This window comes from Canis lupus, chromosome 13, assembly GCF_011100685.1.
Source record: "Canis lupus familiaris isolate Mischka breed German Shepherd chromosome 13, alternate assembly UU_Cfam_GSD_1.0, whole genome shotgun sequence".
NCBI classification, from domain to species: Eukaryota; Metazoa; Chordata; class Mammalia; order Carnivora; family Canidae; genus Canis; species Canis lupus.
The window spans coordinates 26,069,253-26,080,317 of record NC_049234.1 but is presented as its reverse complement, the minus strand read 5'-3'; the positions used below and the strand labels follow the sequence as shown (position 1 = coordinate 26,080,317).

The window sequence follows — 11,065 nt, the reverse complement described above, 5'->3', positions numbered from 1 at the left end:
GCAGTACAACTTAGACTGAGGGTGGATCAGATGTGGACAGGGAAGAAGGACGGGCAGGGCATTCTGAAAAGAGGAGCTGGTAAACTAGGGTCCTTGGTGGAGATGAGTACATAAAGCTGAGCATAGGGAGGAGTGAGCTGGTCCAGTTATCAGGCGTGAGCCTGGGCCCTGCCCTTTTAGAGCTCCCCACCCAAGAAAAACCACACGCCTGAGACACACTTGTTTAGAATGTCTTGTTTTTAAATTGTGTTTTGTTTTTATCATCTGTAGCAAGGTGTACAAGACCAAGATGAGAACATTGAGAGAAGAAAGCTTTTGTTTTTTATTTTGGTTTCTTCCAAAATACACCCAAAGTAATAAAACTTTTGAAAAACCCTACTTTGGGTTTGGGACACTATTTAGGGTCACATATATATACATTCATTTGACTCCCCTCCCCATTAATACCCAACTGAATGAACCACAGAAGCTTTATAATGGCAGTCATTCATTCATTCAATCAATATTTATTGAGCACTTAGTCCATATCAGACCACATGCTCAGCAATGTAGACATGACATTGAACAGGAAAAGGCACTATCCTTGCTCTTCTGGAATTTACATTCTGCTTGGAAGAGCCGCTCAGATTGGTGACCAAGATTGGCCCTGAAAAAGCGATGTTTGAAGTGAGAAGGAACTGTATGAAGGAGCCCACAATGAGAATCCAAGGCCAGAGGAGCCAGATGGAGGGAAAAGCTAATACAAAGCCCTGAACATGATAAAAACTTGGGGTGTTTGAGAAACAAAGAAAACCCATTTGACTGGATCACAGTGTGCCTGGAAGAGAGTGGTAGGAACTGAAATCCAGAACATATTCAGTAAGCAGATCAGGAAGGATCTTGTAGTCTCAGTGTAAGGAGCTTGGATTTTGCTTTCAGTGTCAAAGAAGCCATTTGAGGATGGTAAGCAGATCAGAGAAAGAACTTGTTTTCTACTTGATAATTGTGTAGAGAATGGATTATAGATGGATGCAGGAAGGTGGGAAACCAATTAGGAAGGTATTACAGTGCCTAAGGTTGGTGAGAATGGAGCATAGAATAGAATAGAATGGTTTTGGTTTATTTGGACCAAAGCAGTAAGATTTAGAAAAAAATGTTCAAGGCAGACGTAACAAGCATCACTTTTTACTGTAACTATCATACTTCAAGAGTTGATGTAGGGGATAGGGAATTTGTGAAATCTAGGAGTATCCCTAGGTTCTGGCCTAAGGAACTGGACACATGATGGTATCAATCAATAAAATATGGAGATTGGGTGAACAGAACATTGCTGAGGGTGCCAGGAAAGGGATTCATGGGTTCTGTTTGGAAATAATAGGTTAGAAATGGTTACTAGACATCTACATAGAAATCTCAAGTAGGCATTTAGATACATGAACCCAGTGTCCAAAGGAGAAGACAGGTAGGATAGACTTTGACCTTTTCACTATATAGGTGATAAGTCTGACAGGTGACTGGATATGACCACCTTGGGAAAGAAAGAAGGGAAAGAACTGAGTTCAAACCATCCCAAAAGAGTGCAAGCCTTGGTTTTCTCATTTATAAAACAGGTAATAGCAGATACCCCGCAGGGTAATTCTACAAATTAAATTCTATTTATATATAAATCCTAATCTGTTAGACCTCAAGTCCCTGGTCCATTTCAACATCATATCAAGGTTCCATCAAGGCCAGTTTCACAAAGGCTAGGATTGCTCAAGAGACAGGGTTAATAAATTGATTTGCAAAGCCAAGATCCTATGATCTCATAGTTTCCACTCACATTGCTTTTTTTTTTCCTTTCTCCTCGATCAGTTCCATCCCCAACATGTTTTTACATGGCACAAAAACATGCACAATACATTTGGGTCATTTCTCATGGGCTGCTAAATCTCAGGTCCTCAGGAAAGAAAAGATCTTCAAGAGTACATGACATCAAGGAGTTGCAACTAGCATGGGTCAAGTCCCATTACACAATGTCAAGTCAAGTGGCAGCTAACTCCCCCTGGCCAGAATAAGTAATGGCTTCTCTTAGATCCCTGGATGGGTGCTCAGTAGGGTGAGTGGCAGGCAAATGAATCTTCAATCAATGGTGTGCTTGAGGACACCAACATGTGTGTGCCCTGAGCTGCCCTCTTTGCCACATCCCATTGTCCAGCAGAATGGCAGAGTCTACAATAAGAAGAGCTGACATTTATTGAGTGCCTATTCTGTATCAGGCATATGGGCTAGCACTTTCCATGCATTACCTTATTTAATACTTCCAGAAATCCAGTGATGTTGATGCTAAAATAACTCCTTAGTTATATATGAGGAAACAGAGACTCAGGGAGGCTGGGTCATTGCCCAAGTCAAACAGCTAAGAAGTGATGGTTGTTTGAATGCAGGTCTACTCTCAACCAACATGCACTATCATCTCTTAGCAGTATAATGTGTTAGCCCTTTTCAGTGTATGTCAGCAACACTGATCTCCCATCCACACAATGAGAAGAGCGTCAGGATGAGTTCTGATCTCAGGTCTTTCATTTATTAATTATGTGGCCTATAGTATGTCATTTACCTTTGGTGAGCCTTAGTTCTTCTACCTTCAGAATGGAGACAGTAATCTCTGCCTCATCAGGAATATTGGAAGCATACAATGTGATAAGTTTATAAAAATAATTTTCCACTCTCAAATGAGGAATGCATAAAAGGTGGTTATGCAGTTATAATGATGACATCATGATAGTGATCATGTTTTTGATGCTGCTGCTGCTGCTGATAATGGTACACATGCACTCACATACAGACACACATGCTAGAATGAAAAAATCTCAGAACTCTCATCATTGCTTATTAAAACACTTAGAATAGTGCAATCCAGCCATTTTCATCTTCCAATAAGCAAATAGAATAAGTAATGAAGTTAAAAGAGAAAGAGTTAAAGAAGAATTCATAGATTCAATGTACTTCAAACAATTGGGTCTGGAAATTGATTACCTGTACATACATAGAGTCAAGGTCAGCATGGGACTCAAGGTGTTAATAGCAAGATAAAGATTCTCTTTCTGTCATTTGCTCTTTTCTCAAATTTCTTCTCTTCTTTTGATTTCTCCATACTCTTCCTTCCCTTTTTTTGGTTCCTCCATAGCCTTTCCTCTCTCTTCTTTCTCCCTAGCTCTTCCTTTCTCTTTCATTCTCTGCAGTCATTTTTTCCTAGCCCACTATGTAATGAACTCTCTTCTTTGTCTTTTGGATTTTCTCTCCTATGTGAACCTAGAATGCTCTTTTGTCTCAGGCTTTGATCACTTTATATAAGAAGTTCAACACATGGCCAACACAGAAAGACTTCTTCCAGGCAATCCAGCCATTTTCATCTTCCAATAAGCAAAATCCAGCTTCCATTGGGCAGGGGATGAGCTGCCTCAGACATCCTCTAAAAAGAACACAAGTCTGGATGTTAGAATTGAGAAATGACCTCACATTCTCCATTCTTCATACCCCTGATAATGCTGCCTTAAAAAAGTTCAGAAAGAACCTCACAACATTACCTAATAAGTTAAAGCCAGAGGTGAGGTTCAAAACCAGCACAAACTTTTAAGTGTTCTTATGGGTCCATCAGCACTGCCCACCACACTTAAGCCTTTTATTCCTGTGGATCATTAAACCTCCTATGAGCAAGGCATAATGGCAGGTATTAAGAAAACAAAACTGCATCCTTAGTCTCACTTGACCAGTGGACAATAGAAATGATTCACTGGCATGGCTTCTCTTTCATACTGTTCTGCAGCATTGAAATGAGTCTCCAGGGGGATAGGTGTCACCTCTCCTGAGGCCCTTCCATGACCCTATCTCTGTGACTCATTCAAAAGCAAGTAGAATAGGCCTTTTGGGATACTGACCTTTGCTCTTTGAATGACTGTCATTCTGTTCAAGGTCAAGGTATAAGGTTACTTCTTCTCCTTAGCCCAGGCATCATCATGTTTGGCAGTTGTAAGATTGGTCTTTGGAGACTCCTTAGTTTCACTGAAGTCTTTAACTCACATTCTTTCATTTCTTTGTTGTTTTTATTGAGAGTCAAGGGAAGACAAAAGAATCTCCAAATACCTCTATTGTGTCATCTTTGAGCCACCCTTTCATTGTCAAGTTAGGTAAAAAGACTGGTCCAGAGAAACAGTCCAAGTCAAGAAATTCTGAACAGCAGTGTTGCGCCAAATCCTGGCCTCTTGTCTCCAACCTGTTGATGGACAGAAAGTCTGAGAAGGAGAGTTCCCGGGTTTGATGCCTCGATGATAACTTGAGGCGAAAATGTTGTATCGAGAGAGGCTGGCCTCCAGTAATTTCTCACCCAGTCTCATTGCTGTCCCAAAGAGAGCTCCGATGGTCTCAAAAACTTGGAACTATAGTTTGGCCAGCAAGTTCATTACGTGTAATTTACTATCTCATTTGATGTGGAGAATCAAATTTGGTGAGAGAATTAGAAGGAGCTGTGGTTTCCCAGTCAATTAACATTTATTAAGATCCATCTGTAAGATAAGCTGATTCATTTATTCATTCGATATAGTTTGTGTCCTTTTCACATGGCAGAGGCAGCACCATGAGATAGTCTTAGAACCCAAGCTTCAGAGTCAGGCAGCTTTAGTTTGCCTCCTGGATTTGTTATACACTAGCTATTTGATTTGGGGTAAAGCTCCTAATCTTTATGAGCTTGGATATCCTCAACATTAAGATGAGAGCAAAAGTTTTTACTGTATAGCACTCTTTAAATAAAATAATGTAGGTTAAATAATTCACATCGTAGCTGACACACTGATGTCTGAAACTGTAAATAATAAACATACTCAGAAGTGCTAGATTATAATCAGATGAGAGTATTCTGTATGAGCCCATTATCTCCTGTCTTATTTAGGAAAACATCTGAGAAATCCTTCAGATGTTTATTTTGCATCTGAAACACTTAGTTAAAGGACAGTGTATTTGCATGCATGTCCTCCTCGGTCCAACACATATTAACACAGATGAGTTTCAGTCTTTAATCTGCTCAGTCTTAAAATTTTCTTCTCACTCATTAAAAAAGACTCTGACTTGGCCACAGTTTCTCCAGTAAATCATTCTAAATAAGGACCTTTTGGGTATCATTTGCACCTTCATCTCTTTTTGGTTTAATGTCAAATTTGAGCATATAGTCCATCCAAATGGACCCCTATTGCATCCTGCAATAAATTTACACCACAGATAGGAAAGATCACCTCTTCCAATCCAACCAACCAATACTAGAAAGTGAAATGAAATAAATGGATTACTAATGTGAAAATTTAGTTTGTAAAATAAGATGTGTGATTATAATTTTGCATTCTTTCTCTTTTTCTTAAGTATATATTACATGGTAAAAACCATGGAAAAAATATACATCCAACTGTTAGTAGGTAATAAATTCTAGAAAGTGAAACTGTTAATTATTTCATATTATTATTCCTTTTTATATTTTCAGGAAAGACTACAATGAACCCTTGTTTTTTGGTAATAAGGAAAATAGGACAGTAAAAATTAGGTTCAAAAAAACACCCTACTTAGTACAGTTTCTGGCAAATTTTATATACTCAGTGAATGTTTAATGGTTGAATGAATGGCCCACGATCTGGGCAATCCCTGATGAGCCAACGGTTTAGCTACACTGGCATATCCATCATTCTGGCCCAGCACTGAATGATTCCTCTAGGATAACAAGAGAAAATGGAGAAGAGAATAAAGAAAGAAGGTTTAGGAATGAGACTTAGTAGGAGACCAGTTACACCACTTGATTGTGGAATGTTTCACCTGGAATGCATTCTATGAACAAGGAATTCACATCTCTTGGGCACTATTCAATTACCTCACAAATAACACAGTTCCCTACTCCTTTACAACTGCCATCGTGACTAGGGGTGGTGGAAGGGGAGGTGGGTAGGGGGTGGGGGTGACTGGGTGATGGGCACTGAGGTGGGCACTTGATGGGATGAGCACTGGGTGTTATTCTATATGTTGGCAAATTGAACACCAATAAAAAATAAATGTATAAAAAAATAAAATAAAACAACTGCCATCGTGCAGATGAGTAGTCAACCTCACCAGTCACAAGTGTCACTCAATGGCAACAATATCAATCAAGGCCTCCTGATTCCATTTTGGGCTCCTTCTGAGAAAGAAATAACATTATGAAATGTATGAGTGATATTTTAAATTTCATTTAATTTAGGGGCTCCTATTTCATGGGAAATAGGAAAGACAGAGGAGAACCAGAACACTGAAGAAAAAAGAACTTTAGGACATAATTATGAGTCCCAGTGAAATATGTAAAACCTATAGTCAAATAATATTTACACATGGCATGAAGGTTCTTAGGAACTATAAGAGAATCAATCCACAAAGAATAAATTAGTAACTCACACAGTGCAGAAACTACTTCATCAGCCCAAACAAACAGGCAGATATTTACCAACAATCTATGGGAAGAGAATTCCCATTGTGTATTTAGGATGTCATCCATTGCTCTGTTGAGTTCTTGTGTTCAGAGAAGTGTGGCAAAGTCTAGTTCTCTTTCCTAAATCCCTGGATCCAGCCTAACCAAAGTCCTACCCTAGAAGACAGGAATTGTTAACTGATCTATTATTAACTGCAATCCACAAAACTGTACCCCCAAATGCCAAAGGAATGATTAAAAGTAGACCATTGATGCACCCAGAGGACTCAGCATTCAGTGAACATGGAAAGAGAGTACTATGTCTCCCATATTGCAATTCTCTACTTAAAGGCCACTCTTCTTTCAGATTATCCTTTTATTTTCAACACCGGAACAGGACACTGCCTTTTAGCCAGGTCTCAAACAGGCTTCACAAATGTTATGTAGAGACCAGTATTACTTTTCTCTATTCTTCAGACCATTCTTGTACACAACGGTTTAAACAGGAAATAAGAGCTTAATGTAATATTGAGCGTTTACATTTTAACAAAAGTAAGGACCCAAACCAGGGTGATACTCCATTCCTCTCCCTCATCACTGGCATTTGTTCTCTGGCTGGGAAAGATTTGGTAAGGGCCATAAGAACCTTGATCCCATCTTGTTGCACCTTCACCTTTTCCCCTGCCTTGTCAGTGACTGACTCTAAATCTGAGAGAGAACTCTGGCTGTGTCGATCTTAAGGTTTTGGTGCCCTGAAAGTCAATTCATCATAAATATTGATTAACTGAGATTTGGGTTTTGCACTTACTTTTATTAACAAGTGATTAAAATGTTAATTAAGGTACCATTAGCTGCTATAATAAAAAAAAATTTACAATGTGCCAAGTGCAATAGAAATTTCCACAAAAGTATAATCCAAAATGGATGGTGCTGATCAGCAAATTGCCCTCTTTCTGATTCCAGGGAACAGATTCCTCCATCCTTTGGCTCCATCACGTTCAACAGGGGGCTCTCAAAGTTAATGGCTTCTCTGGGTCTGCATTATGATATGCAGATAGACTGGAAAGAGCATGACAGAGCCCATGAGAGATCTTTTTGTGCTGGGCAGGAAAATGGGGCAAGTCCCATGTGATGGCATCCTATTGGTTAGAGTTCAATCATTTGACCATGTCTAAATGCAAAGGAGGCTGGGAAATGTAGGCTGTGTGCCCAGGGAGAAGAGGAAACAGGTGTGTTATGCCTCTAGCCAGTCTCCATCACAATAGGGAAATAAGTCAATTCTCAGCACAATAACAACAAAATGACAATTTCCAAAGAAGTGAGTTCCTGCCTCTAATAACAGCACCTACAGTTCTACACCAGGACTAGTCCTACAATAGGACTTCAGTCCCTACACAGAATAAAGATTTGGTAAGGTTTTCTCTCTAGGAAAATTTAATCACTATCACCAGACACCTCCCTGGTTAAAAAATGAAAACAGGGAAATGCATTTCAGGAGGAAAAAAGTGGTTTTAACAACCAGAGTTGAAGGGGAACAAAAGCATTGAAATCCCTAATTAGTTTGAAATTTTAATTTACCAATGAGCTGATAAATTAAAAGGACTGAACTCATTTGGTCCAGCTAATTTAGGTTTTGCCCTAACCAGTTAATAAGCCAAGGTTATTAATAGTGATATTGTAGTATATTCATTATCCTAATGAATCCCTATTAGCCATATTTTCTACCACAGACTAGATAGATGCCTCATGAAGAAAGAGATCAAGAGAGAGAGAGAGAGAAAGAAAAGAAGAAGAAGAAGAAGGCAGGGAGTGGAAGGGAGGAGGGAAAAATAGTTCTCCTCATTTTGTGTGTTTTTTCTCCATCATTTGGACAACTACACTTGGCTTTTAGTCTCCTCTGCTCTAATTGCAATGACAAAAAGGAGCTCCGAGTGAAGAAACCCAAGAGTATTTGAAACCAGGTTACAACTCCCTTCAGCAATTTGGTTCTGTAGAAAATATGCATGCCTGCAAATTATCTTTAACTCCTGCAAGGAGACATCCAGCTCTCATGGGAATTTGAATTTATTTCGAGGTGGGGAAGGAAGGCATTCTTTTTGCCAGTTTTTAAAATGAATTTCTTGACTGTAAGCATGAAAGACAAGTTTCCGGCAGAAAAACACCTGAACTCTGATCAAGCTGAACTGATCTTCCTGATGTTGTAGGGTGCCGGGTGAGAGACAATGGACTGTGTCTGCCTCAAAACAGATACACATACCAGCTGGTCTCCTTCAATCTGAGCCATCATCCAATAAATGCAAACCCTGAGGTGCAGTCTTCTCTATCATATATATTTTAAATATCACCTGATATTGACAAGGATAAATTAAATAGGCAAACTCAAAAATCACTAATGGAAATATAACTTGGAAAGCAGTTTTGTTGGAAATTTTATCAAGGTAAGATGCATCCATAGTTTTCTTTTCTCTCCTCTCTCTCTCTCTCTCCCCCTTTCTCTCTCTCTCTTTAGAGAGAGAAAGAGTAGGAGAGGGAGAGAGGAAATCTTAAGCTGGCACAGGGCCCAATGCAGAGCTCAAGCTCATAATCTGGAGATCATGACCTGAGCCCGAATCAAGAGTCTGATGCTCAATCGACTAAGCCACCCAGACACTCCAAAAAATATTTCATATGTTTAGAACCAGTGATTGAATTTCTGACCTCATTTCAAAGAAAATGCTTTTGATTTCAGGGGAAAAAAATTCTGATACATAAGATGTTTGTTGTAAAGCTATTTACATGGCAGTAAATGCTGCAATGAGATTGGTTAAATCAATTTGTCATATAGACCATAAATGAAGATGGGAGTACCTAGATGGCTCAGTCTATTTAATGACCACCTCTTGGTTTTGGCTCAGGTCATAATTTCAGGGTCATGAGATGTAGCCCCACATTGGGCTCCATGCTGAGCATGGGGTCTGCTTGAGATTCCTTACTCCTTCCTCCTCCTCCTCCCCTCTTGCTCCTCCTCGCAATGGAGCTCTCTAAATAAATAAATAAATAAATAAATAAATAAACAAACAAACAAATAAATAAATAAATAAATTTTTAAAATGAAAGTGTTTGAAATTATGTTATTGCTCCAGTCACATGCAAATTATTATAAATTGTAGATTAGTAAACTCATAATTACTGGTTTTTTTTTAAACTCTGGTGTCAATAAATTTGTGAGCTCAGTCTTTAGCTTTAAGTACATTAGTATGTGCTCTCTGGATGGCTAGAATATGTATTTTTGTTTCTAATTTGGGGGCCTTTTAATGATCTTACATTTGGGATGAATTGAAATTGAATTTAAGTATCACTTTGAAAATGATGTCACTTTGCAAAAACTTGGAGACAGGCTTACAAGATAACAGTAAGTGAAAAAACAGGAAAGTAATTTGTTGGTACAGTCTGTTAACAGAAATGAAAATTTTGAGAGAGAAAAAACCTATTTTCCTCATTTCTCTTCCTCCTTTCAAAATTTCATCAAGAATAAAAAATTTAAAAAAAAAAAGAATAAAAAATTTTAAAACAAGAAAAAAGTTTTTGAGAAAAAAATATAAACTCAACAAAAATTGCTCCTTAGGTTCGTATCTTCTCACACCTCAACTGCAGCTCCCAAAATGCAAGATCATTTAGGTTATGTGAGAGCTGACATTAACCATGTGTCTTCAATATTTCCTATGAGACGCGACAGGCTTCATTCCTAGGAGTAGTGAAGTACCGATGTCAATGTGGCCAACTAAGTGTTCTGTGTCCACCCCCACTTCATTATGGAGCCAGCAGGATGGAGTTGATTATCAATTAACAAAACAGATGTGAGCAAGAATTCCATTCTTCCTCAACTCTGTGGCTCTCCTCTGCCTTGGTTCTAGAAATTACTTCTCAGGCTGAGCAAATGTGGGCAGCTGAAGAGTCAGAATCAGCCTTTGACAGTCCTCGTTAAATCTATCATCTATAGAAAGACTTCAGCCACAAGTTAACAATCTCCTTATTGCTGTTGTGGCCAGAATATGGTTTTCTCTTTCCGTGATAGTGGCACTGAGCCTACCTTTGGTCAGGATTTTCTGCATCATTCTAAGAACTTTTTTTTTTCTCTCTCTCCTGCATTTAGTCACATTCTCTGCTGCTAAAAGAAGCAGTACTAAGTCCTGTTCAGCTGAGCATGAAAGATCCCCTATGTTCCCATGGTTCTGATGGAGGAGACTTACCTTTAAATTATGAAGTATCTTTAGGATCCTGCTTGCCTGTGATTCCACTCCAGCCCCCAAGTCCTGTCTCCTCCCAAAAATTCAGTACAAGGTTGGATTAAAGAGGTGTGGTGTCAGCCTGCCATGTCACTTGGTTGGTACAGTCCTATTTCCTGAGAACCTACTGAGTGACAGGCAGTGCATCAGCTGCTGCAAATAGGACAGTAGAGAAGTGCCTTGAGCAAATGTTTTCCAAAAGTTATTAACTAATTAAATTCCCCATTGAGAGTGCTGCAAGGATTTCTCAATGGGAGTCATACTTTAGTTTAAGGCAGATATTCCCAACCAGAGTCCCCCCGGGAGACATAATGCAGTGACTGAAGACATTGTCACCTTTTGCAACTTGGATGGAGGTGGGGAC

At 39.1% G+C, this 11,065-nt stretch overlaps 1 long non-coding RNA gene across 1 annotated transcript; it reads right to left on the bottom strand.

Moving 5' to 3' along the window:
- Window positions 1-394: 394 nt before the first annotated feature.
- On the bottom strand, window positions 395-10,848 carry LOC119864857. Its single transcript, XR_005368306.1, has 3 exons — window positions 10,666-10,848; window positions 3,900-4,234; window positions 395-3,433 (listed from the first exon to the last, which is right to left on the bottom strand). It is a non-coding gene; the product is annotated as an uncharacterized LOC119864857 (long non-coding RNA).
- Window positions 10,849-11,065: the final 217 nt, after the last annotated feature.